The following is a 25,999-nucleotide window of genomic DNA, read 5'->3' on the forward strand; positions in this document are numbered from 1 at the left end:
CAAAAAAATGAAAAAACAAACAAATACATATTGAGGCCTAAGGTTTGATGTGCTTATACCAGTTGATTTTTGGGCTTTGTAATTTAAAAAACAAACACAAAAAATATGTTTACCATTGTCTCGAACATCTGACTTCTTTGTAAATAGAGAGCAGGCTTTCCACCAAACCAACATACCATTTTGATTTTATTCCCCCTAACTTATATATTTATATACACACTAGCAGTTTTTTTAACCTGGAGACCTTTTTTAAATGGTGGCCCAAAGCCCTTGCTTGGGTTTACTTACCTTTGTGCCGGCCTTGACTATCCCAATCAGCATCACTATAGACACGCAATTCCAAAGATGATGTCGAGGGAAACAGAAGACTCTAAAATTGAGTACCACGGAGATATCCCAACATACGAAGAACGGGTCCCCAATGAACAGAGGTAGGAGTAGAACAAATTGACTAACCACATGAACATCACGTGCAATATCAGGTCGAGTAACTGTAAGATAAACCAAGTTGCCTACAATAGTACGATATAAGCTTGGATCAGAAAAAGGAACACCATCCGTGGGAGAATAGCGCGCATTGGTTTCAAGGGGAGTGTCTACAATTTTGTTATCAGATAAACATTGTGGTTTTTTAACTTATGTCTGGATTTTACGTTTAGCTTCCGCTATTGATTTAAACTATGTTTTGGATATTTAAATCTTAATCACTAATCGTGTTGATTGTGATGATATTAATAACTTTTATACTTGGTTCAACATGATTAGTGGCTTGATCCTGGTCAGTCGCACGCCTCGCGGTATAACCCCGCATGTAGATTTTGAGGGTGTGACAGATTAGTATCAGAGTTATTGGTTATAGTGAACTTGGTTTAAACTTTCGAGAAAAACCAGACTATAACCTCTTTTATACCGAAAAAGCCGCAACGACACTACACTCCAAAGTGCAAGTCCCAACATCTTTACTGCATATACTACATATGTGCCTACTTGATATTTATTCATGTTTTGCATCCCAGATATGTCTAGTTCTCAAGACCCGAACGGTAAGAAACCAGATGACACCAACTCATCCTCTCAAACCTCAAAATATTTCTCTGGTTCGAGAAGAGTTGAACATGAGAAACGTCTCCTACAGATGCCTGATCTCGGTGAGTCTTCTACGGGTCCTAGCAAGAAACCCCGAGAGCTAACCCTCAAAGAGGCAACAATGGAAATCCAGCTGCTAAGGGAAAGTCTATTATTCAGCAACACAACAACTTGGTCGCCTATGCAAGGAAACTGCAAGCACAAGTGGTCAACGTGCGCTATGACTCGGACCATCACCGCAACATGGTTCCCGATGTGGACAACAAGCTTACCGAGGCTCTGAACAACGCCGAGGAACCTGAGGAAGATCCGGAAGAGGATCCGGAGGAAGAACTCAAAGAAGATCCAGAGGAGGCACCGGAAGACAGTGACGATGAAGGATCGGTTGTCTCATTCGCCGGTGATGACATTTGACATCACCATCTATCTCTTTTTCATTTCTATTCCTTTCCACTTAACTTAGACGAGGAGGGTTGTTCCTCATCCGACAATTGATACTGGATTTAATATTTGATTTAGAACACATTTGTGGAACTTGCAAACGATTCTAATGAAAATTTTTATTTGGATATTATGCGTTGTAGTTAAATCTTCTTTTATTTTACTTATGCCGTTATGATGAATTATATGTGTTATATCATTCTCATTTTTGTATTTCGTAAATGTAAAGACAATGATCGGACGCAGTGGAAATATAATGACGCAGGACCAGCTCACGGCCATGATCAATGAGCGAGTTGCCGAGGCTCCGGAGGCCTACCAGGCAGCTCACCCAAGAGGTAGAACAATCGCTTTGTACCCTTCTAGGATGTTTGGATTCTATTTCTTTGTTGTCTTAGCTCTCTCATTTTCATCTGCCTTGCTTTTACGCTACAGGTCAACCTGCTCAACCCCCAGCCTGTACTTTCAAAATGTTTATGGACAGCAAGCCTCATTTCTTCAACGGTACCAAAGGAGCAGTTAGTCTACTGCATTGGGTTGAGAAAGTGGAATCCGTCTTCGAAATGTGTAACTGTCCCGCCAACAGCTATATCAAAATTGCAACTGGTACTCTAGAAAGGAATGCGCTATCTTGGTGGAATGCGCAGGTGCAAATGCTTGGCCTGGCAGCTGCTAATGCTACACCTTGAAATGATTTCAAGGATTTGCTTAAGGAGGAGTATCGTCGTCGGGATGACATACATAAGCTAAAGACGGAATACTACAATCTTAATATGGTCGCTTCAGAGATTGAAGCTTACACCATGTGGTCAAACGATCTAGCTGCTCTCTGCCCCAACATGTCTGAACCACCATACAAGGGAATTGAACTCTTTCTCAACGATCTGGCCCCAGAAATTCAAAGTATGGTGACCTCTGCCAACCTGCCTACGATTCAACGAATTATTAGACTAGCTCACAAGCTCACGAATCAAGCAGTCGAATAAGGCAAGCTGCCCAAACGAAATTCTTCAGTCCCTGGCACTTCAACTGATAACAAACGCAAATGGGACAGAAATCAAGCATGGGTTCCAGTTCTACCCAACCCCCACCGCAACAAAGGAGGTTCGGCAACAACAAAACCTCTAACCAGTAGTCTTCAACAAATCAGGGTCAAGGTGGTTATCAAGGGAATTGGCCAAAATGCGACAAGTGTAATCTGCACCAGTTTCTAGTGAGGTAGAACCAGCAGCAACAGCAGCCAGCTCAACAGAACCAGAGTTTATAACAACAACAACAGGCTAACGAGAAAGGGTGCTTCAAGTGTGGAGCTGAAGGGCATTTCAGGAAAGATTGCCCCTTACTGAAACAGAATCACAACAACAACAACAACAATGGCCCCAGTAACAACAACAATGATGGAAATGGTGCAAGGGGTCGATCCTTTGTAATTGGCTCGGGGAAAGCAAGAAACGACCCTAATGTGTTGACGGGTAAGTTCCTACTTGACGAGTACTTTGTAGAAAACATATATATAATAACTATCTCAAAGGATAAGCTAGAATGAAATAAAACAAACCGATGAAGAAATCTGGAATGCCTTGAAAAGTTGAAATATCACACCGTAATCCCAACAAACTCAAGTTGGAGTTCAATCCACAAAACTAGTGCTTACTACAAACTCTTCTATAATCAAATTAGTAAATATGGATCGAATAGGGCTATGATACCATGTTAGCCTATAAACATATTAACCTATAAACATGTACAGAGAAACAGAGAAGAAAACGGTTAGTGTTTTATTATAATAGAAAACATAACTTAACAAATGGAATATAAATACAAATTATATAAAGGCTAACTAGCTAACGGACCAATCCCACAATAACACCTTTATTATGTTAACAAATAGCAATAAACTGAAAACACGAAAAAAAATGACAATAACATGATAACGTCTTCGCTGAGGAAATGGGTTCGGCACCATTTTGTTAAAAAATAATTGAGTATTTGTAAAAAACAAACTAAATGTTTGCCTTTATGTTGAACTGATCTTGATATTCATAGGTATACGGAAGAGTTCGAACTAGATTATAAGTCTTTGAGTCGGTTAGAGTTTTATTGGTTAAAAATTGTTTTGTTTTAATTTTAAAATAGTGGACGTGATAAGGAAGATCGAATTAGGTTATAAGTCTTTAGAGTTTTGTGGTTAATAATTGTTTTGTTCATAATGTCATGAGGCATGAGCGTTATGAGAGGGTGAAGGGGCCTGTGGCACCCCATAGCACTTGGAACCCCCTGGTTATAATTCTAGCTGTGATACATATAACGACGCTACACATTGATTTTCCACACACACACACATATATACAGTTAGGTTCATTTGTGAACAACCACTTGATAGTGAACTAATCTTAGTCTTTAATTATCAATATACAAGTGTAAATCAATTGTCATGATTTGATGCTGAAAATACAATACTGTATTTTACGATTTGATGATCTAAATCAATGGTCAAGATTTGTTCACTCGGTTAATTAAGTTATATAACCCCTTTAGCTTTACACATTTACCATGTGTCGTATAACCCCACATCTATATAACCTCCACTACGCATGCTCTAATAAAATAGTTGAGCATTCATATCATGGTCTTACTAGTTCCTATTTGGAAATTCTAATTAGTGAAACATAAATTATCAAATTCTAGTTAAACCATTCGTACTGATTTTTTTTATCAATATCCTTATAATTAAACTAAAAATTACTATATTTTCTTACTTTTTTCAATTAAACAATATTTTTATACCTTTATTATTATATTTTCTCTCTTCTTCACTCTACCTTTAAAAATATTAAAAAATTTATAAGAGACGAATATTGTTTACTATTTACAGATAAACAGTAATATTTCCATCTATTTTCAACTTAGAAAAATCTAACTAATCCACGTAGATCTATGTTTCATCTAGATAAGATGCAAAGTAATTGGAAACTTACATGAGATAGTAACACTTTTGTTTATAAGGATTCTCACTTGAAATGATACTTTAGCATAGTCGTTCTTATTCACCAACTCATTACAAACCACATAAAAAACTTCAACACCAACTCATTACAAATCACATGAAAAACTTCAACACTGACAGTTGCATTATTCGTGTACCCCTGCCAACTACACTAGTATGGTCCGATACCCGGTGGCGGACCCATAAAATATTTTCAAAGGGTGCGAACGAGAGGTATAACCAAATTTTCAAGTGTGCAATCGTGATTTTACCCTATAAATACATTATTTTTTTAAGAGTGTGCCCACCCACTTAGGGCTCTACCGAGATCCGCCCGTGCCGATACCACTACCACTATTGGCTTGGGTTCTCTTATAAGATTCTATTTAAAGATTTAAAAGCGCCTATTTTTTTTTTTTTTTTTTAAAAGAGAACTTCATTAAAATCACACCTCTGACCCAAACGGGCAAAAGGCTACACACAACAAACACCCCTGACCCAAACGGGCAAAGGGCAAGAAATTACAACATATACAACGGATATTTACACCAATCACCCCAACTTATACTATTACAAACCGTTCTATTTTTATACAATTCGTACCCTCTCCACTTAATCTCCCTAACAAACTCCTCCGTGCTTCGGCTGATTTGCTTGAAAACTAGATCGTTCTTACCTTTCCAAATACACCAACAGGAAATAATAATCAAACCTTGAATGATTTTCTTAGCTTTTTTTCCAACTTGAGAATAATTATGAATTTCCAATATGTCTTTGAATTCGAAAATAAATATCAGTGGTGGTTTACACCACACACTTATCTCCGACCAAACCCGCATCGCTATATCACAAGCAGTGAATAAATGCTCCACCGTTTCCTCAAGCTCATTACAAAATGGGCACATAACCGATGTAATGTCAACATTCTTTCTTCTTTAATTCGCTCTCGTAGCAAGTCTTTCCAGATTACCTCTTCAAGCCACGATGTTGCATTTAATAGGCACCCACTTACACCACTCAAAATTTGGGAGCTGACTGTTTCCCATTTCGTCAACTATAGCCTTTTTAACCTTCTTCACTGAGAAACCGTCTTGGCTATCTTCATTCCAGACCCACCTATCCCTAGAATTGTTAAGAGTTACCTTATTTAAGGTCTCTCTGCATTCCTGCCACTCTTTAATCTCCACGTCCGACTGGCATTCTGGACAATTTCCCCTATTCCTCTCCATCATGGCTGCGACCGTGCAAGATTTAAACAAATCCAACCCGAACAGATGTGGCCATTTATCCATAAAAGGCCTATCTCCCTCCCATGTGTCAATCCAGAACCTAATATCTTCCCCTTCCCAACCTTACCCAAAATAAAATGGTTTACACCCTTATCTTTGATTTTAATATGGTTAAACGATTTCACAATATTTTTCCAGCACACTCCCATATAGCCATTACATGGGAGAAAACTTATCTGATTTAAATTACCATGACAAGCATCGATCACTTTACTTCATAAGTTATGACATTCCACCTTGTATCTCCACCCCCCATTTAACCAGAAGAGCCTCATTAACCTCTTTAAGGCGGCTAATGCCCAACCCCCCTTTAGATTTAGGCCACGTCACCCATTCTCAAGCCACCCTGGCTTCACTACTAAGTTTTAGCAAGAAAGCATATAAAAGTAATGTTATTTAAAAACTAATGGTTTTTTTTTGTGCCAGTGGGTTGTTTGTTTTTTTTAACGGCTAACTGCTTTTCACGTGTAAACCCACCCTTTTGAAGCTATGTCCAAAGGCTGACTACTCGACATCCGTCCTTGCATATGATATTTTTTTAATAATAAAGCAGATTTATATAATTTAACTAAACACAGTCTTAAACTTTATGTGGAAAACCATACGAAAAATGATAAGAAACATATTAAAATTGTTTACACTCAATATTACCAACTAGCAAGGGCCATTCGTAATAAGAGCAATTGGTATTCTCGTGTTATTTTCAAACTAATTTGCTAATCTATATATATATATATATATATATATATATATATATATATAATGAGATGGATTTGGGCTAGGTGGCATTTGTATTTGGCCATCTTGGCTGATGTGGCAATTTAGTTTAGGAGGGAAATTGACTTCTTGCTTCTACATTCACGATTTTAACACAAAAGAGGCGGGATCCGAATGCATTTGGGTAACCCAATGATCCATACGGATCCTTTATATCCCTTTTTACTCTCCTTCTTTCTCAAGCTTCGTCATTTTACACAAACCCTAAAACCAAAGTTGTTCATCAGGTTCTTTCGTTCAATAATCCTTCGTCGCTGCTTTCATTCTTCGTTGTGGCGATCAGAGGTTTGATAAATGTTCAATTCCCCACAAACCCTAAAACCAAAGACGCCATTCATCTTCAATCGTTTTTCGTCGATTCAAGTTTGATAAACAAAGGTATGTTCTAAATTTCATTCATCTATGTTTTTATTGTTACTTTCATTCCTTTTCAATGAAGTATTTGTAGATTTTCAATCAAATCTTTGTTGATTCCGATGGTGCCGTCGTCGAAGAAGATAAGTGCACCGGTGAGGAATTGTTTTGGAACGATCGGACGGGAATGTGTGATTAAGGCGTATCACTTTCTTGTGGATCTAGGTCAAAAGGATGAAAAATCTAAGGTATATTTTGGTAATTTTACAGATATTAAAAATCTCAATAGTTAATTTTTTTTTCACTCTGATTCATAATGTACAATTACATCGTTTTATTTTTTCTTAATCCTCTTTTTCCGTAATGTAATGTGGATATAGTTCGGTGGTGGTTTGTTGTTTATGGCTGTAATCATGGATTTTACAATATTTGTCATGTCTAGATGAAGGATCCTGAACACGTGCTTATAAAGGGTGCATTTTGATAGTGATTATAAAAAATTTGTAGAATAAATCCTTCATCTATTTGTGGATGTAAGATTCAGTTAACCGGACTTTGAATGTTAGTATTTTACATAATTTGATTATTTTAAAATAAATAGGTAAGACGACCAATAAGGTCATTTATCTGAACAAAGTAGATGGTTTGTAAAAATGAAGTAAAAGTCTCACATTAGCTTAAAGAAAAGGTGATAATTAACATTATTTTGCCTTTAGATTACCAGTTTCGTTTTAGATGATATGAAACTTATTATTTGGTTACCAGAAGCAGTTTCTTTTATACCCAAACTTTAAACAGACTATTGAGACTTAAGGTGCAATCAGATCACTAATTCCAAAACGCAAATCCAAACACTCTAAAAGTTATGGGGCTTAGTGGCTGTCATTTTAAGAAATTACTTATATTATTACAATGAACTTTTTTTTGTCGATGTGAGTTACACAATGCTAATTTGGTCAATTTTTCATCAATTTGGTCAATCAGATCCTCGATTCTGCATTCATTCATTTTTTGTTACCTTTTTTGCTTTATTCCGTCTAGGGTTTCTAGGAGTTTTCCTACTTTGCTTTTTTGCATTCAATCATTTTTTGCTTTTTTTTTTTTGTCGATGTGAGTTACATTGCATACTCGATCGCAACTATATTTTCTTATGCTGCAGGGAATGATGTAATATTTTGGCTCATAGATAAATATGGGATCAACGATGTTAATGATGCTACTAAGTATTACGAGGTTTGTGTTCGTGCTTTTCATATATTTTAGTTTTGTAGATTTATAGATTTATATCTGCATATTGATTCGTTTGTAATTGTAGATAGTTGTTGAGCGTGGGTTCACAAGAGGACGGAAAACGGCACAAGTTGCAGTTGCTTACCTCTATGTTGTGTGTCGGTAAGTGATTACTAATATTCCAGTTTTGATTTATTATTTTATTTTTTTTGGTTTTAACAAGTGATGATAGCTTCCATGTACAAATCAATCTAATTATATAGAAGATTACAAATTGGATCAACTGCCATGATTGGAAGTACGTTGGTATGTATGTAATAAAACCATTCTTTTTCCCGTTTCTTCATATATCAGAGTATAGGATATATTGTATTCTACTTATTGAAGTTGTAATCTTTTAAAGTTATATTCTGAGTTTAACTTGAAAAACGAACACGTAATCAATCAGACCAGTTGCTTTGGTTTATAACTTGGGTGTAAGGGGCATTTATGAATGTAACTATCAGTGTAAGCATACAATGGAATTACGACACCTTTGGTAGAAAGATGAAGGCTGTTGGAGCAAGTGATCATGGAGTGAGGTAAGCTTCATTTAAAATGTTATTTGTTTTGGATGATTTTTCCAGTTGAGGTTTATATATATTACCTTGGCATTTTCATGGATATACAACAGCCAAAGAAAGACGTGTATTCGGTTTAGCAACATGATTTTCGATGCTTTCTTTTTGTTTTGTTTCGCATCATTTTCTTATTAGTTCAAGATATGATTCATTGGTGAATTATCAAAATTAACGGTCTGGTTGTTTTATGATGTAGATTGAAGCCAACTCTTAATTTACTAACAAAAACAAATGTCAATTTCATATTTACCAAAAGATCATCATCAGCTATGGAGGTATGCATTCTCTAATCTCTATTGATCTTTAATTTTTACTTCAGTTTTAGGGTTAAAACAGAAAATAAATTGGAAGAACTGAAATTGTGCTTAGCAGTGGTTGGAGATGAAGTGATGATGATAGTGATGGTTTCCGGTGACAGAACGACCGAAATGAAAGCAGTGGTGATGGTCGATAGTGGGGGTTGCGGTTCAAGTTGGTGACGGTGATGGTCGATAGTGGTTTTTTTAATTAATATTTTGAGGATTGTTGGAAGGAGGTTTGTTAAGGTATTTCTTGCTGTGGGTTGTCCAAAAATAGCCACAAAATTGGGTTAAAATTGCACTTTCTTTTTAATTTTTTGATGTGGGTTGTATTGGAGTGACAAAACTTTAAAAAATATGCTACAGGTGAGTTCTATTGGAGTGACGGGAGCCCATACTTCAGTAAGCGGAAAAGTTCAGTCTCTCTTGCAGGAAATTAAAGCGGTTTGTTCTGTTGAGACTATCAAGTGTTTTTTTCGTATTTAAATAAGACGGAAATTGATTTTTTAAGTGGTTGAATAATATTTTTAATATAATGTTTGCTTGCTCTTGCACAGGAATCGAGTAAACCCGTGGCTGTTGGCTTTGGCATTTCAAAACCTGAGCATGTGAAACAGGCAAGTCTCTATTATTGACTCGACATAAAGCTTAAAAAATATAGTTGACCCGACATGAAGTTTAAAAAATGTTGTCTATATTTACTCGAGCGTCTTAAATACCCTTTAATTGAGTAAACCTGATTATGTTGCGGGGTGAAGCACGGGTGGTAGATTCTAACACGGCACGAAAATAATTAGGTGAAAGGTTGTCGTGTCCGAAACGTTTATATAAGTTTTTTTTTCGGGTTGACTAATTTAATTAACATAGTTGTGTTCAGGTTGACGTGTTTAACCCGTTTAATTAAACAAGTATAGCTATCAACGTGCCAAACATGTTTTTATTTTCTGTCAAATATCGACTGATATTAACATTTTTTGTCTTTATTTTGCTTCATTTGCAGGTCAAGCTATTAAACAAGCTTGCATCCGCTATAGCGTCGGGTCAAACTGGCGGTAGCAAAGTTTTGACCGATTTGGTAGATGAATTGCAGGAACCAGGTGTTGCTGTTGAGCTTGAATAAATTCAGAATTATTCAACCAAGCCTTGAATCAATTTCATTGAAAACTGGCGGTGGTATGTATTCCCAAGCAGCTAACATGGAAGAATCAGATGACAACTACCTATATTGCCCTCATCCAAATATTTTCTAAATTCTTAGTGCAGGTTTTTCAATCATCACATATAATGCGGCTTTGGAGCACATTTGTCTTTCGTCGTATTTGAATTTATACTCTTCCAGTCTATCGATAATTGGTAATTTGACATGAACTTATGTTTTTTTAGTATGTTTGGCAGGTCATCATAGTTTTACTCTTCCTACCACCTAATCACACACATAAACTCTGTTCAATTTCTTACACTCTGATTGTTTAGTTTTGATTACTTACAGTTTTTGGTTTCATTGGAGAGAAAGAAACAATAACTACTTCCAATGGCGTCGTGTGCTTCTGCGCCAGGTACCAAAACCGCATTTCTTCTTTTTAAAGGAAATAGTTGGATATTTGGACGACAATATTTTACTTTATGATATGTGAAACCACCATTTTCCAATTATCGATTTTGGCGCCTAATACCAGATATATGTGCCTTACTTTCATACCCTTATACGACAATCAATTATTTAAATCGATCTGAACACTCTTTTCTTTGTCCATTGATCTAAACAGATTGATGATGTACCAGTTACGTTTTCGTTTTTTACCCAAAAAATTCATTTGCCTTTGTTCACAATTATCTTCAATCATTTGTCATTAGATATGTATATTTTAATAATTAGGCTTCTATTTTTTATCGTTTAAGGTTTCTATTGATATTAACCTTTTCTGATTTATATTCGGTCTGGTGTGTTGGAAGCTAAATTAATTACATTAGAATTTTTTTACTTTTAGTGATGGATGATTGAAAGCTATGCTTCCTGATGATTTGCCATTGTTCTGCGACAACGTTTGCTCACTTAGATGCTACAATTGTGCTTTCTAGACAGGTAAACCATTATTTTCTATAGATTTTGTTGGTTATATGTAGATCTGGTTGGGTGAAACTATCTTTTTTTTTTATGATGGTTGAGTCATTTAGACCTGTTTGTCGCATTCTACCCATTGACATGTCTCTTTTAGTTTTTACGTAATATTGTTCGCTTTTTGTGATTTTTTAACAGCCCGAAATGACGCCTCTATAGCTAATATGTGAATGGATTGGATGGTCTTTTAATTTTGTGTTTAACAATTAGATCACAGTGAATCTTTAAATGGTGCGTTAGATATGCATATACATTTAACTCTGAAAAAATACAAAGTTTTATTACGATTACTGAAATTCCAAAAGATTTGGTCAGACTTCCAACTTAATCTGTATATTGGAGTTTAAATTAAGAGTGCAAGATTTGACTTCAGAAGTTCCTTCTAATAGAGAGTGTATGTGCTAAGATAACCCCTTTATACCATTGTAAAATGATTGATGTTAATGCATATTATCGAATAACTTAGCTTAATGGGATTTTTTTAGTTATGTTCGTTGATGTTGTGAAGGAGGTGTTTTTTAGTTTTATAGTAATACAAAATTTTGAACAGCCAATCGTTGTCGGATGTTCATTAGGTGAGGAGCTTTGCTGCCAGATGATGGTAAACACAACTAATGAACACCCTATACTCTTCGGCAAATAGTCTCCGTTCTTTTGTATGTTGATTCAGGGAGCGAAGTTGGGCGAGTCCGCAACATCGCAAACAAACTAATGGATTGACGTAGCTATGTGCCAGCATGGATATATTACCTAGGTTGACGTAGCTATGTGCCAGTATGGATATCTTACCTGGGTTGTTTTTGATGCTGATTCAATAATCTGTCGTTTGCTGACGCCGATTCAATGATTCAGGTGATATGATGTGAGTTTTTGCTACTTTGTGATTTCCCGATATCAAGAAGTCACCTCGTAAGTCGCAACCATTCTTCTTTTAGACAAACCTTTGCGGTTCCAAATCTCAGTATCGGTCTGCCGGAAATTGTTCGAGTTGCTCGGAATTTCTCTGCTATGATCAGAGTTGAGGGCCCGGTGAGCTTATTTCAACTTCACACTCCCCCTTTCTATGCTAACCCATATTTTAAACCTAAATTCAACAGGTACTAAAAGGGTTAAAGATGAGAAAACATTCTTTCCATCATTACATGTAAGTTAATCACACTTTTGATCTTTGTTTTCGTTTGGACTTATATCTAGGAGCATAGGGAGTGCTTTAAGCATTTAGGATATGATTCACTAGCATTTATGGTTTGACGGCTTGTGATTCATCAATTGGAGGCATAAGCAAGATATTTGACAAGATTGAGGTAGCCAATAGCTAGCGAAACAGATAGGTTGGGTGGGTTTAATAACTGGCAAAACGTGTCTAGGCGAGTTGGACCAACTCACAAACATTTATATCTGTTTTTTGAGTTTGTAATGAGTGGATAATGTGTCACATGTATGATACAGAAACTACATACTACTAAAGTATAATCAAAGTATATTCAATGTAAATTGATTAAGGAGGATTTATGCACGGGAGTAAGCATTTTTGTGAGAGCTAAATTTGGAACACCATTTCCTTGGGTGGAGTTTTATGATCCATGTTGGTTCAGTTCTGTTTGTTCATGAAGGAAAACAATATAAATCATACCTGTCACAGCAGATAGTGCAGAGGAGAATCCTGTAAGGGAGTTCGACATGCCTGTCATCTTGATCTGGTTCCTCCTTAGGATGCTGACTGATGATGGGGACTTAGAAACCGAAAAGGGTATCGGTTATGGAGAGGAGGTTTCGTGATGATGTTATGACTAATGGGGTGTGTGAATTGTGTAACTGAGTAACCCTTAAACCTCCACATAACTCTCCTTATATAAGCACCCAGGAGGAAACCTAATTAGTTACTAAGGGTAATATGGTCCATCAACAATTACCAACTAATTAAATAATAGGTTCTAATATATTTTGATCTCTATAATGTAAATGATTAAGATGGCTATAGATTAAATATTATACATAACATATTTAATCTTACATTCTCCCACTTAGCCGAGTAATCATTTACTATGAGTATTAGATAAGCCTGATCAGGAGTTAACACTCATTTTAGCCTTAAACAAGTACTATAGCAGAAAAATACAGCCGTTGAATCATTATGCGACTCAGGACCCCCATTAATCATACTATAGCCTTAATTTAAAACCTAATCATCATGATCAAAATACGCGTAAGCCCTTTGTTTGATTTGTAACTTTTATTTGTCTATATGCCATTATACCGGTTGAACATATTCTAATAGACATACAAAATCAAACTTGAGGAAATTTCATTAAACATAAAACATAAGCTAGTACAATATGCTCAAATAAGGTCTTTACATAATCCCATATTCCGAACATGTTCTTCGTAAACCTTAGGAGGGAGACCTTTAGTCATCGGATCCGCAAGCATATCCTTAGTACTAATATACTCGATACAAAGATTGTTTTCCTCAACACGTTCACGTACAAATAGATATTTCGTATCGAGATATAAACCAGCTCCAGTCGAACTGTTACTGTTCGAGAAACTAACGGCAGCTGAATTATCACAGTAAAGCTTCAATGGTCTAGAAATGGAATTAACAATTTTGAGTCCAGTGACAAGATTTCTAATCAACATTCCATGACAGGTTGCGTTATAAACAGCAATGTACTCTGCCATCATTGTGGAAGTTGTAGTCAACTGTTGTTTATGACTCTTCCAAGAGATAGGGCCGCCTGCTAACATAAAGACATAGCCCGAAGTGGATTTCTTGTCATCTTTGCATTTGGCAAAGTCAGAATCAGAATAGCCCACCACTTCCAAATGATCACTTCTTTTATAAGTCAGCTTATAGTCTTTCGTCCCTTGCAGATATCGAAGTACCTTCTTAGCTGCTTTCCAGTGATCTAAGCCAGGATTAGTCTGATAACGGCCTAGCATTCCAGCAATATAAGCGATATCTGGACGAGTACAGACTTGAGCATACATCAAGCTCCCGACTACTGATGCATAAGGTATCTGGCTCATTTGCTCCTTCTCAACCTCTGTTGTCGGACACTGAAATGAACCGAAAACATCTCCCTTAACTACTGGAGCGACAGAGGGTTTGCAGTGTTGCATGTTATACCGTGTGAGGACACGATCTATGTAAGCCCTTTGGGACAATCCTAAGATCCCTTTGTTTCTATCTCGGTGAATTTCGATGCCAATGACGTAAGATGCATCTCCGAGATCCTTCATGTCGAAGTTATGCGAGAGTAACCGCTTCGACTCATGCAACATGTCTAAACTATTACTTGCCAATAGAATGTCGTCAACGTAAAGGACAAGTATAGTAAAGTTGCTCCCACTCATCTTGAGGTAGGTGCATTGATCCACTTGATTCTTCATAAAACCTTGCTTCTTCATGACTTCATCAAACTTGAGGTACCACTGACGTGATGCTTGTTTTAACCCGTAAATGGATTTCTTCAGCTTACAGACTAGATGCTCCTGACCTTCAGGCTCAAAGCCTTCAGGTTGCTTCATGTAAACATCTTCGTCCAAATCTCCGTTAAGGAAAGCAGTTTTAACGTCCATCTGATGCAGCTCTAAGTCGAAATGAGCTACTAGGGCCATGACGATCCTTAATGAATCTTTACGAGAGACAGGTGAAAACGTCTCTTGATAATCAATTCCCTCTTTCTGAGTGTAGCCCTTTGCAACCAATCTCGCTTTGTAGCGTTCAACGTTCCCATTCGGATCCAGTTTTGTTTTGAACACCCATTTGCATCCTACGGGTTTGACTCCGTTGGGTAATTCTACCAAATCCCAAGCGTCATTTTTCTTCATGGAATCAAGCTCATCAATCATTGCTTTATTCCATTCAGAAGACTGATCACTGCTAATGGCTTCATTGTAAGAGATAGGATCATTTAGCTTTCCGGGATCCATTTCAGTCAGGTAGGTAACATAATCATCCCAGTTAGGAGGCCTTCTTTGCCTGGATGACCTCCTGAGTGGATTATCGGGTTCAGCGTTGTCTTGGTTTTGAGCGTTTGATGTGCCTTCGTCATGAGGTATAATGGGTTCTGATTGTAGAGGTGAATTTGGAGTTGGTGCAGTAGCTTCAGGTGTAATAATTGCATTGGGAACAAGAGGAGTAATCGGAGTAATGGTAAGCGACGAGTCTCTCCCCTCCGCGTCTTGTACTTCTTGCAATTCTTCGTAAGGGTTGGTACTGCTCCCACTGACCTTGAAATCCTCCAGGAACGCGACACGTTTGGTTTCAACAATACGGGTGACATGGGAAGGACAATAGAAACGATAACCCTTAGAGTTCTCAGGATACCCGATAAAGAAACAGGTAACTGTCTTAGGGTCAAGTTTCCTTAGGAAAGGATTGTAAAGTTTTGCTTCAGCAATGCAGCCCCATACTTTCATATATTTAAGACTCGGTTTCCTTCCTGTCCAAAGTTCATAAGGAGTTTTAGGGACAGACTTAGAAGGAACTCTATTGAGTATATGAACAGCTGCTTTTAATGCTTCAGTCCAGAGGAATAATGGTAAGTTAGTGTTGGCTAACATACTGCGCACCATGTTCATAAGGGTACGGTTTCTTCTTTCAGCGACACCGTTCTGCTGAGGTGTACCAGGCATGGTGTATTGGTTCACAATCCCCTGGCCCTTACAAAACTCATAAAATGGACCAGGAGCTTGACCCACATCAGTATGTCTTCCATAATACTCACCGCCTCTATCTGATCTCACAACTTTAATCTGACGATCTAATTGCTTTTCAACTTCAGCCTTATAATCTTTAAAAGTTGTTAGAGAATCAGATTTCTCCTTAATAAGATACAAGTACATGTAACGAGAATAATCATCAATAAAAGTGATAAATGAAGTATGTCCTGTTATGCCAGCGATTTGGTAGGGACCACTAATGTCAGTGTGAATGAGTTCTAATAAATTAGAACTCCTAGTGGCACCTTTCTTATTCGCTAATGTCATTTTACCTTTAAGACATTTGACACATGTTCCAAAGTCAGAGAAATCGAGAGGAGGTAAGACTTCATCCTTTACGAGACGATTTAATCGCTCTTTTGAAATGTGGCCTAAACGCTGATGCCACAACATGGATGAAGTCTCTAAGTCTCGTTTCTCTTCCATCTTTGTGAGTGATTCATTAATGTTATATGACAACAAAGATTTGGAAAAGCCATCATCTAGTTCTAATCTATAGAGACCTCTATCCAGAACACCAGTACCATAAAGAACAGAATCATAATGGATAGAGAGTTGGCGATGACCATGGGAAACAATAAAACCGTCCATGTCTAACTTTGGTCCTGATACAAGGTTCCGAGTTACCTCAGGAACATATAAGGTATCATAAAGTTTAATACATAAACCAGTTTTCATAACTAATTGTAATGTTCCAATGGCCTTCACTTCTAATTCTCGATCATCCCCAACCTTAAGCGTTCTTTGGTTTCTTTCCAGCTTCCGGATTGAAAGGAATCCCTGAGTAGAATTGGTAACATGAACCATAGAACCAGAATCAAACCACCAAGAATTAGCAGGAACACTTAAATTATAGGACTCAAGTATCATAAAATAATCGTTACCTTTCTTAGCCAGCCACTCCTTAAAGTCAGGGCATTCCTTCTGCATGTGTCCTGTCTTTTTATAGAACTTGCAGCGGATACTGCCTAAGGAGTTCTTAGAGCTGGAAGGTGCACTTGTATTAGGGTTAGGATTAGACTTATGGACTTTAGAAGCATCCTTCCTCTGATAATTGTGCTTCCTTTTCTTAGGATTTGAGGTAGTGAAATTGACAACATCAGTAGTGCGATCCATCCTCATGCGCTCTTCCTCCTGTACGCACATGGCGACCAGCTCACTCATCGTCCATTTTTCCTTCTGAGTGTTGTAGTTGATCTTAAATGCTTCAAAGGATGAAGGAAGCGAAGTAATGATGAAATGAACAAGGAAACCATCACTGATTTCCATTTCCAGCCCCTTCAGCTTATTGGCCATGTCATTCATCATCATGATGTGCTCGCGAATGCCGCTCCTCCCATCATACTTAGTTGTCACCAGCTTGAGAATAAGGGTACTAGCGTGCGCCTTAGACGTCCCTTTGAACTGCGCCTCCACATGTTCCAAGTAGGTTTTAGCATCTTCAGAATCAGGAATAGCTCCCCTGATTGCATTGCTTATGGATTGCTTCATAAACATGAGAGACATGCGGTTACACCTAGTCCACTTTTCATGAGTTAACTGCTCAGCAGCAGTACTTTGAGTGGTAAGGTCCGCTGGCTTTTTCTCTCTTAGAGCATAATCAAAATCAAGCAATCCGAGAGTAAGCATGAGAGCATCCTTCCATGCAGCAAAGTTATCACCAGTCAAAGGTGGAATCCCGCAGTTGGGTGCTGATAGTGGAAATAAGATGAGCAAGTTATGATACTAAGGAAGAAAAACTAATGTGATCTATGGGCACGTTAAACTAAGGCAGGCAAAATAATGACCATTTTACATAATGAAGCTGTGATAATGTGTATTACTAACATCAAAATAATAGACTTAACTAAAAATTCTACTTAAACGAAAACAAAACAGCTTTGGCCAGAAGTGTAATCATTTAAGCATATGTGCAAAGTGGTTGTAACAAATCAGCTTTGGCCAGAAATTGAAACAAAACACTTTAGTTATGCACTTGCTAAGTATGCCATCTATGAAAGAATTAAATCAGCTTTGGCCAGATATTAAAACATTCATGCTTATGATGCACACTTAGCATAGCTTTCGTAATACTTGAATGATAAGTAGATGTATCAAGTCAGCTTTGGCCAGAAATGATATATCAAAAACTCATTCAAGTTAAGCTATTCTAGTTTTGTAAAACATTACATTATCTGATTCTGATTAATTAATTAAGTAAATTACAAAACCATTTATTTAATAGCAAACTACCCGTTAGCGCGGATCGAACTAATGACGTTATGGTTGCGAGTCGCAACTACGGTTTCGACTAATGACGTTTTGGTTGCGAGTCGCAACTACGGTTTCGACTAATGACGTTATGGTTGCGAGTAGCAACCTCATGGTCTCGAGTGATGACGTTATGGTTGCGAGTAGCAACCTCATGGTTGCGAGTGATGACGTTATGGTTGCGAGTAGCAACCTCATGGTTGCGAGTGATGACGTTATGGTTGCGAGTAGCAACCTCATGGTTGCGAGTAGCAACCTCGTGGTCTCGAGTAGCAACCTCGCTAACAGCTGTTAATTGTGATATCATAACCGAAAATTCGAAATCTAAGGGATTAAGAGATATTCTTTCCTGTTTTAAGCTGATCTAAATTTGTCAACAGATTTCGAAATTGTAATCTGCTTATCTTTTTAACAGTTTTCTAAAAAATTTAAAGGACAAAAATAGATCAAAACCAGGAAAAACACTTAATAATCCAAATCATATTCCAAATCATAACAGAATTTTCGAATTTTCACATGAACATGATGAACCCTAATCATAAAAAATAAAATTCTGGAACCCGAAACCTGAAATTTTTTAAGACTTCTAAACAGATTTCGGTTGTAAAACATAAACCCAGTTAAAATCGAATGAACACATGATTATTTTTCACGAAAACAAAGATTTCGAGTCGAAGTTCATGACTCGAAACGGCTGTTAAGTTCATAAGGTTTCAAAATTCCGTTTTCCAAGTTTCAATCCCAGGATTATGGAAACGAAAACAGAACTGACTAATCAACATATGCTCTGATACCACATGTTGGTTCAGTTCTGTTTGTTCATGAAGGAAAACAATATAAATCATACCTGTCACAGCAGATAGTGCAGAGGAGAATCCTGTAAGGGAGTTCGACATGCCTGTCATCTTGATCTGGTTCCTCCTTAGGATGCTGACTGATGATGGGGACTTAGAAACCGAAAAGGGTATCGGTTATGGAGAGGAGGTTTCGTGATGATGTTATGACTAATGGGGTGTGTGAATTGTGTAACTGAGTAACCCTTAAACCTCCACATAACTCTCCTTATATAAGCACCCAGGAGGAAACCTAATTAGTTACTAAGGGTAATATGGTCCATCAACAATTACCAACTAATTAAATAATAGGTTCTAATATATTTTGATCTCTATAATGTAAATGATTAAGATGGCTATAGATTAAATATTATACATAACATATTTAATCTTACAATCCAGGCATATGACAAGATGGTCATTGGGTGTATCAAATTTGGTGTGTTTCTCTTACTTTCACAAGCACGAGAAATATGAAACTTTTATGACTCACGATCTGTTATTGATAGATGATATAAACCAATTTGCGAGTATAATTAGCTTTCTATAAGACATGTAGGGAGTGATTAAGCATATGGCTTAATCGATGTACATATAGTACCTAAAGTACATGTACATCAGTTAATATGGAGACTTCATGATATATGACCAATGGGTCAACCCCTTTTTTCTTTAGGTAAGTCTTCTATAAGACATGTAGGGAGTGATCAAGCATATGAATTAACCATGCCTTTTGTTATGTTTGACAAATTAAAAAATTTATGCCCTTTTTATTCACATCAGTCAATATAGAGACTTCATGATATATGACCAATGGGTCAACCCCTTTTTTATTTAGCTAAGTCTTCTATAAGACATGTAGGGACTGATTAAGCATATGGTTTAACCATGCCTTTTGTTACTGTTTCAAGTATTTATGTTTATTTTTTATTTTCAAAAATGCTCTCCAACTTATATCGCCCTAATTTGTTTTTTTTTAATTATTTTTGTCTTTTTTAACTTGAGGATGAAATGAAATTGAAGACTAAGATAAAAAAAAAGTGAATGGATTGTTGGACTGAGCTCATATCGTTTAAGATTTGTTATACTTAACAAAACACTTTGCAAGTTTATTTATTCTACTAACACGATATGCACATTTAAAGTGCAAACCTGTATTTCTTTTCTCTATCATAATGAACATATGTAAACCTTATACAAAGAATCTAAATATTTTTCGAAATACTTAAGCAAGTTAACGAGGCAACCCATTTTTAGACTGTTTGAGTTAGCCGGTAAAAAAAATACAACTTTCTAACATTATTAAATATAATCCTAAAATTGTTTCTCGTGTGATTCATAAAAAAACATTACTTAAGCTTTCTAACATTCTTAAAAGTATTTTTATCTTATGTAGCCATGAGAGTATCATCTCATGACCAAGTTCCAGCTTTGACATGGCATTGGAGGAGGGAACTAGTAAGTGAAAATGAATGTTGCGGACTAGAACAGTGCAAGGAGATGCTACAGGAATCCCTGTAACTGAGAATAGGGAATAGTGGAAGTCTTCTTCATCTGGTGATAAGTAGTCTTTACATATTTTTATTTGTTTTGATCAATTAGTTATAGGTAATTATTGTTTGATTCTCAATTAGGTGTTCAATTGTGCCATCAGTTTTTACTAAGACACAGAGTGGTACATTATTTGTTCATGCTTTTACTTATTTCTAAGCTTTTTCATTTATAAATTCAAGAAAAGTAGTCAAATACTTGAACTTGGCAATGTGGCAGTCTGCATATTACAAGAGCATGTCATTAGTTTCAACTATGTTTATATATATTGGCATTGTGGGTGGGTTGGAACGTGTCAACCCCAGTCGACTTAAATAAGTCACTACTCTTTCCAAATTTCATAATATATCTAAATTTGCTATTTCAGAATACATAAAAAATATGAAATTATCCTAAAAATGTAACTTAAAGAGGTAGTCTTTTTATTGGGTTTATTTTTACATATTTTTTTCATCTATAAGTTAATTAATCCAACTTTTTAAACAACCAATAGACCTATAAAGTATTTTTTTAATCTCCCCACTTCATCATTGATTCAGGTATCTTTTAATGTATTTTGCATATGTTCTTTCTTTATTTTGTGATATTATATAGTTCAAGATCGACTAAGTTTTTTTTAAGTATTTGAAGATTATGATATTTGAGTATAAAAACAGATTTCAAAATGATGGTTTTTGATAAATTTTTATGGTATTTCGTTGTTCTTATCTTCTGTGTAGATAGATCGAAAATTTTATAGTTCAAGATGATGTTTTGGTGGGTTTTGGATTTATCTTTTTTCAATTTTTGGATTTATCTTTTGTTTTTCTGCATTTAAAAATATCTTTTTTAGTTTGTTTTGGATTTATCTTTTTGTTAATTAATCAAACTTGATTTGTTATTACCTTTAAAGGGCTTTAAATCGAACTTGAGAAGTTCTAGAGTACTTATGGCATCCATGGCTGCTTTAAAAGGGTACAATATACGCTCCTTTGAAAAAAAAACACCCGACACTTTCATGATTCAACTGTTTTCAAACACTGCAAACACTAAGGTAACTTTCATAAACCTGATAGTTTCAAGTTAGAAATGGGTTTCTTTTGGTGTGGGTTGGGTTGACCCGCCAACATCGTTTTGTGCAATTTATTATTTAATGAAAAGTAAGATGATTATTGTAAATTTGATATTATGTGATAATGAAAATAGGTGCATTTTGAGCTGATAGGACGGTACAGCTAGCAGCGGCATTGTATCTGGCGTTGGACAGTATCTTAAGTTAAAAAATCATAATGTTAACGTAAAGTTTTTCTACAATATTGAACATAACTCACAATCTTGATTTAGATGCTTGCTGGTTGTTCTTAAAATTCATCAAATTTGTATTTTTATTAGATTTATGGGCTCGATCCCAAAGAAGGGGATATACTAAATGGAGGCAAACCCGGTAAGTTTTTTTTTGGGTTTTCATGATACTATATATATATCATCTTTATTTAGATTAAGCATTACAAAAGAAGGGCCAGGTCGGCGTAACTAAAAAATGGTTCGGGAGCTAACTGCGTCAGCCAAACTCTTAAAGAGTATATTAACTTACGGACCTTTTATCACACATGAACTGAACCGAAATTTTCGGTTATTAAAAGTCCGAAAACCGAACTATTGGTTTTTGTTTGGGTTCTGTTATTTCGGTTTTCTACTTAGCTCTATTATCCCCTAATTGCAAACAATTTAGATGTGTACGGCAGTGACAAATGTGACAAAATACATTTCATCAGCTATTATTAGTGGCAGAATTCGTGAGAGGGCACTTTAAAGTTGTTAGCTTTACAATCAACTTCTAATCAATTATTCGTATTTTTATAATAATTATTTTCTACGAAGAGATGATTGATAAGATTTGTGTTTGTTTATAAAGGTAAAAAAAGAAAATAAATATTGGACAAGAAAGGAGACATAATGAATTAGCTGTTGACGAAGGGGGTTAAGAACGTGTTATTATCGACTTGCTTAGACTTTGTAAGTTTTAGAAGTCATAATTGTTACTTTGGTTGACTCGCAAAGTCAACTCTCTCTATTTATATATGATCTCCAAAATTTTATTACTAATATTGTTGTTAAACAACGTTGACTCTGGATTGAGGGTATGGATCCCAAGCATAGATGTTTGGATTAGAGCCCTAAATCCAACTCGAATAATAGAGATTAGAGATGCTACTAACTTTTTTAGGAAAGAACATGAGGTGGACTTTGAGTTTTATAGTCTTATAGCTCTTTTACTTTCTTAGGGGGTGTTTGGCCTAGCTTTTATTTTTTGGCTTATGCTTATATTTTAAAGTAGCTTATAGCTTATTTTCTATAATTTGATAAGCTCTTTTTAAGTGTTTGGATTAGCTTATAGCTTATTTTCTATCATATGAGCTAAAACACCCTTGCTTCTTCAAATAAGCTAAAAAACCATCTTCACACAAGCTTCTTCAAACTAGCTTATATAAGCTAATAAGCATAAGCTTAAAAAGCTAAACCAAACACTAAGTTAAGCTTATTTTATAAAAAAAGCTAAAAAAACTATAAGCTTTGTGAAAAAAGCTAGGCCAAACACCCCCTTAGTGCAGGCTAACGAGAGATCTGGGCACTTCAAATAAGTGAGACAGCCAAGAGTAAGACAACCACAAATATCTTCTTTCGTACCTTTTTTATGAATTCTTTATAATTCCACGTCACTGGATAATATTGCATTTAACTTTATTTGTTTATTTAATTTTTGTAACATCGTCATGAAGGAACCAACTTCGGGCGTACTACAAGTGGCCCGTTTATTGCTACAAGCTATGACTATCATGCTTCTCCTAATGAATATAGTATGTTATAAGCAGAGAAAATTGCTACCATTTAAATGGTACAGCCTATGTATATTGTTCAACCATTGTTTACATCATTTAAATGGTCCGACCCACGAAATTCGCGGGTAATAACCTAGTATAACCAATATACCAATTCACAATGAACAATTGACTACACACAATGTACAATTATAGCACCGTATGTATACATATTGTCTTTTGGGAAGAAGAGGATGAGTGCAGCTTGAAGTATGGATTTATGGGTAACAAATATTTGAGGTTTGATGGTGTGTGAATGGAGAAAAGAAATGGAGGTGGGTGTTGATTGTGGTCTCTAGAAACATTCAAAAGTAAAAGTAATTTACGGGTAGCTTTTATTAAGTGAAATTATTAGCTCTTGGGATAACTCGTGGTCTATTTTTTCTTATTAATCACAAATTAATGAATTGTATGATAATTTCATAACCATTAAAATAAATCCGGTGGGGTTCAGTTCGATTTTAAAGCGTGGCGTAACCAAACCGTGATTAGTGGTTAAAAAGGTAAAACAAAACTGAACCGTTGATTGTTAGTTTGGATAGGTTTATATTGATTTGGCTATTTGGTTTCATCTCATCCTTAGGTAAGAATGTGAAAATGCCCCCATTTGTAAAGGCATGTAAGACACTTCTAAAAAACCGCCACGACGCGCAGGATAACCCACATGTATATAACAATCAGAGTACGATCTTAGGAAATACTTAACAAGGTTTTACGATCCCCGCCCCGCAATGCGGGGTTTAAGCACTAGTTTATCAATATAAAGAGTTTAAAATATGATTATTTTGTATTTTTTAAAGAAAAAAAAAATTATTAGAAACACGGATTATAAGTTTTTTTAATGAACAACTCAAATAACACCGAATCCACATTTGGTGAGACTCTAACTTTGACCTCAAAGGGAGCAACACCTTAACACTATTGACTTTGCCGATTAGACCCAAGACCCACCCAATTATAAGTTAATTATATAAATTGTATCAAACTATTTTAGATCAAATAATTAAATGCCTATATATATATATATATATAATAATTTTCTTTTTATATTTTTTAACAGCAAGATAACTTCATTAGGAAATATTACCAGCAAACAGATGACACAGCTCAAGCCAAAAATTACCAGGTGGCATTTTTGTAAATATATTTAAATCAGGGGCTTCTTTTTTCAAGGTATTCACAATTTCCCTTTGTATCTGCGCCGTTGAACTCGTATTTTTTTAAACGGCAAATTTGGATTACTTACGGACCACTGTTTTGTATCTGTGCCGTTAAACATGTATTTTTTTAACGGCAAATTTGAATCACAAACGGACCACTGAAGTATTATTGTGCTACCAGCGGAACCACCCGATCATATCCATCTCCATTAGGCATAATGTCATACCTATACACCAGGAGGAAACCCAATAAATATGGGAAAACCCCCCTTGTGAGAATCGAACCCAATACCAATTGGTCCCAAAGTCTTATCCCCAAGATGCCATTAGGCTCTAAGGCTGGAGGGTGTGGTATAAAGCCCTATGGGCTTTGTCACGCCACACCAGCGACATGTCACATAGGGGGTTTTAAAGCCCCTCATTTTAACTTGGATGCAATATTTTAAAGCCCCTTTAAGGGCCCCTATTAAACAAAATACAAAAAAAGAACAAAAATTTGATTAGTTGAAAAGAATGGGCTCCACCTGTTTTTCCCTTTAATGCTCGTTGTTACTGCAATGGTGGAGCATCGATGACGTCCCCCTTTGGCACGCAGAAAGTATGGTGGGAGCGCTATAGGGCGCTAACGAGTATAATGTGACCAGGGGCACTATACCACACTCCCTGGTCTAAAGGCATGGGCTTGAACTTCTATATTTCATAAAGGGTTATTGGATTTTATCACCCCTAACTATTGGTTATTAACCGCTGCCACCCTCATCTATCACTTTGACGCCCGCCACTCCCAACTTTGCACTTAGTGTTATGTCACCAAGTTGTTAACTAATCAGTAATCACTAAGGGGCTGTTTGTTTTTGCTTAAAACACCTGCAAGGAGCCTATGTCTGCAGGCGGGCAGACATAAGGCCTTGAAGACTGTTTGTTTTTTTTTTCTAAAAAAGATCTGAAAAATGATTTTATTAGCTTAAAAAAAAGCTTATACCTAACATCTTCACAAACCCACAGATCTTCAAAACCCAGCATTTATCTTCCTCCTCTCTCTCTCCCTCTTTAAAACCTAGCACCACCACCACCTCCACCTCCACCTCCACCTTCAACCCACATCCACCGTCACCTTCAACCCACCTCCACCGTCACCTTCAACCCACCACCACCCCAGCAACGACCACTCAAACCCTCCGGAAAAACGAATCTGGCCGGAAAAAGGTATTTCGCCGGAAAAACGATTTTGGTTGTGGAGGGCAGAATTCGGCGGAACTCAAGAGCTCTAAGAACGTTACTATTCTTTAGCAGGAACTGAAACTTCTTTGAATCTTCCGGTAAAGAAATTTCTATCATCAAGCTTAGATTTGACTTTTAGGGTATCATTTTTTTTAAATTCTTGTGTTATTTTCAGCAGATTTACATCAAATGTTTTT

General features: G+C 36.3%; 4 long non-coding RNA genes across 4 annotated transcripts; all 4 read left to right on the forward strand.

The window, feature by feature from the left end:
* The first annotated feature begins 9,201 nt into the window (after positions 1-9,201).
* Positions 9,202-9,701, forward strand: LOC118491200. Its single transcript, XR_004890814.1, has 3 exons — positions 9,202-9,328; positions 9,449-9,526; positions 9,640-9,701. It is a non-coding gene; the product is annotated as an uncharacterized LOC118491200 (long non-coding RNA).
* A 687-nt stretch (positions 9,702-10,388) lies between these two features.
* On the forward strand, positions 10,389-11,345 carry LOC118491201. The gene is made up of 3 exons (XR_004890815.1): positions 10,389-10,435; positions 10,572-10,638; positions 11,071-11,345. It is a non-coding gene; the product is annotated as an uncharacterized LOC118491201 (long non-coding RNA).
* Positions 11,346-11,768: 423 nt separating this feature from the next.
* On the forward strand, positions 11,769-21,530 carry LOC118491202. The gene is made up of 4 exons (XR_004890816.1): positions 11,769-11,975; positions 12,054-12,345; positions 20,409-20,569; positions 21,456-21,530. It is a non-coding gene; the product is annotated as an uncharacterized LOC118491202 (long non-coding RNA).
* On the forward strand, positions 21,525-23,493 carry LOC118491203. The gene is made up of 4 exons (XR_004890817.1): positions 21,525-21,596; positions 21,749-21,986; positions 22,458-22,558; positions 23,150-23,493. It is a non-coding gene; the product is annotated as an uncharacterized LOC118491203 (long non-coding RNA).
* The last annotated feature ends 2,506 nt before the right edge of the window (positions 23,494-25,999 follow it).

This window comes from Helianthus annuus, chromosome 4 (genome assembly GCF_002127325.2).
Source record: "Helianthus annuus cultivar XRQ/B chromosome 4, HanXRQr2.0-SUNRISE, whole genome shotgun sequence".
NCBI lineage: Eukaryota > Viridiplantae > Streptophyta > Magnoliopsida > Asterales > Asteraceae > Helianthus > Helianthus annuus.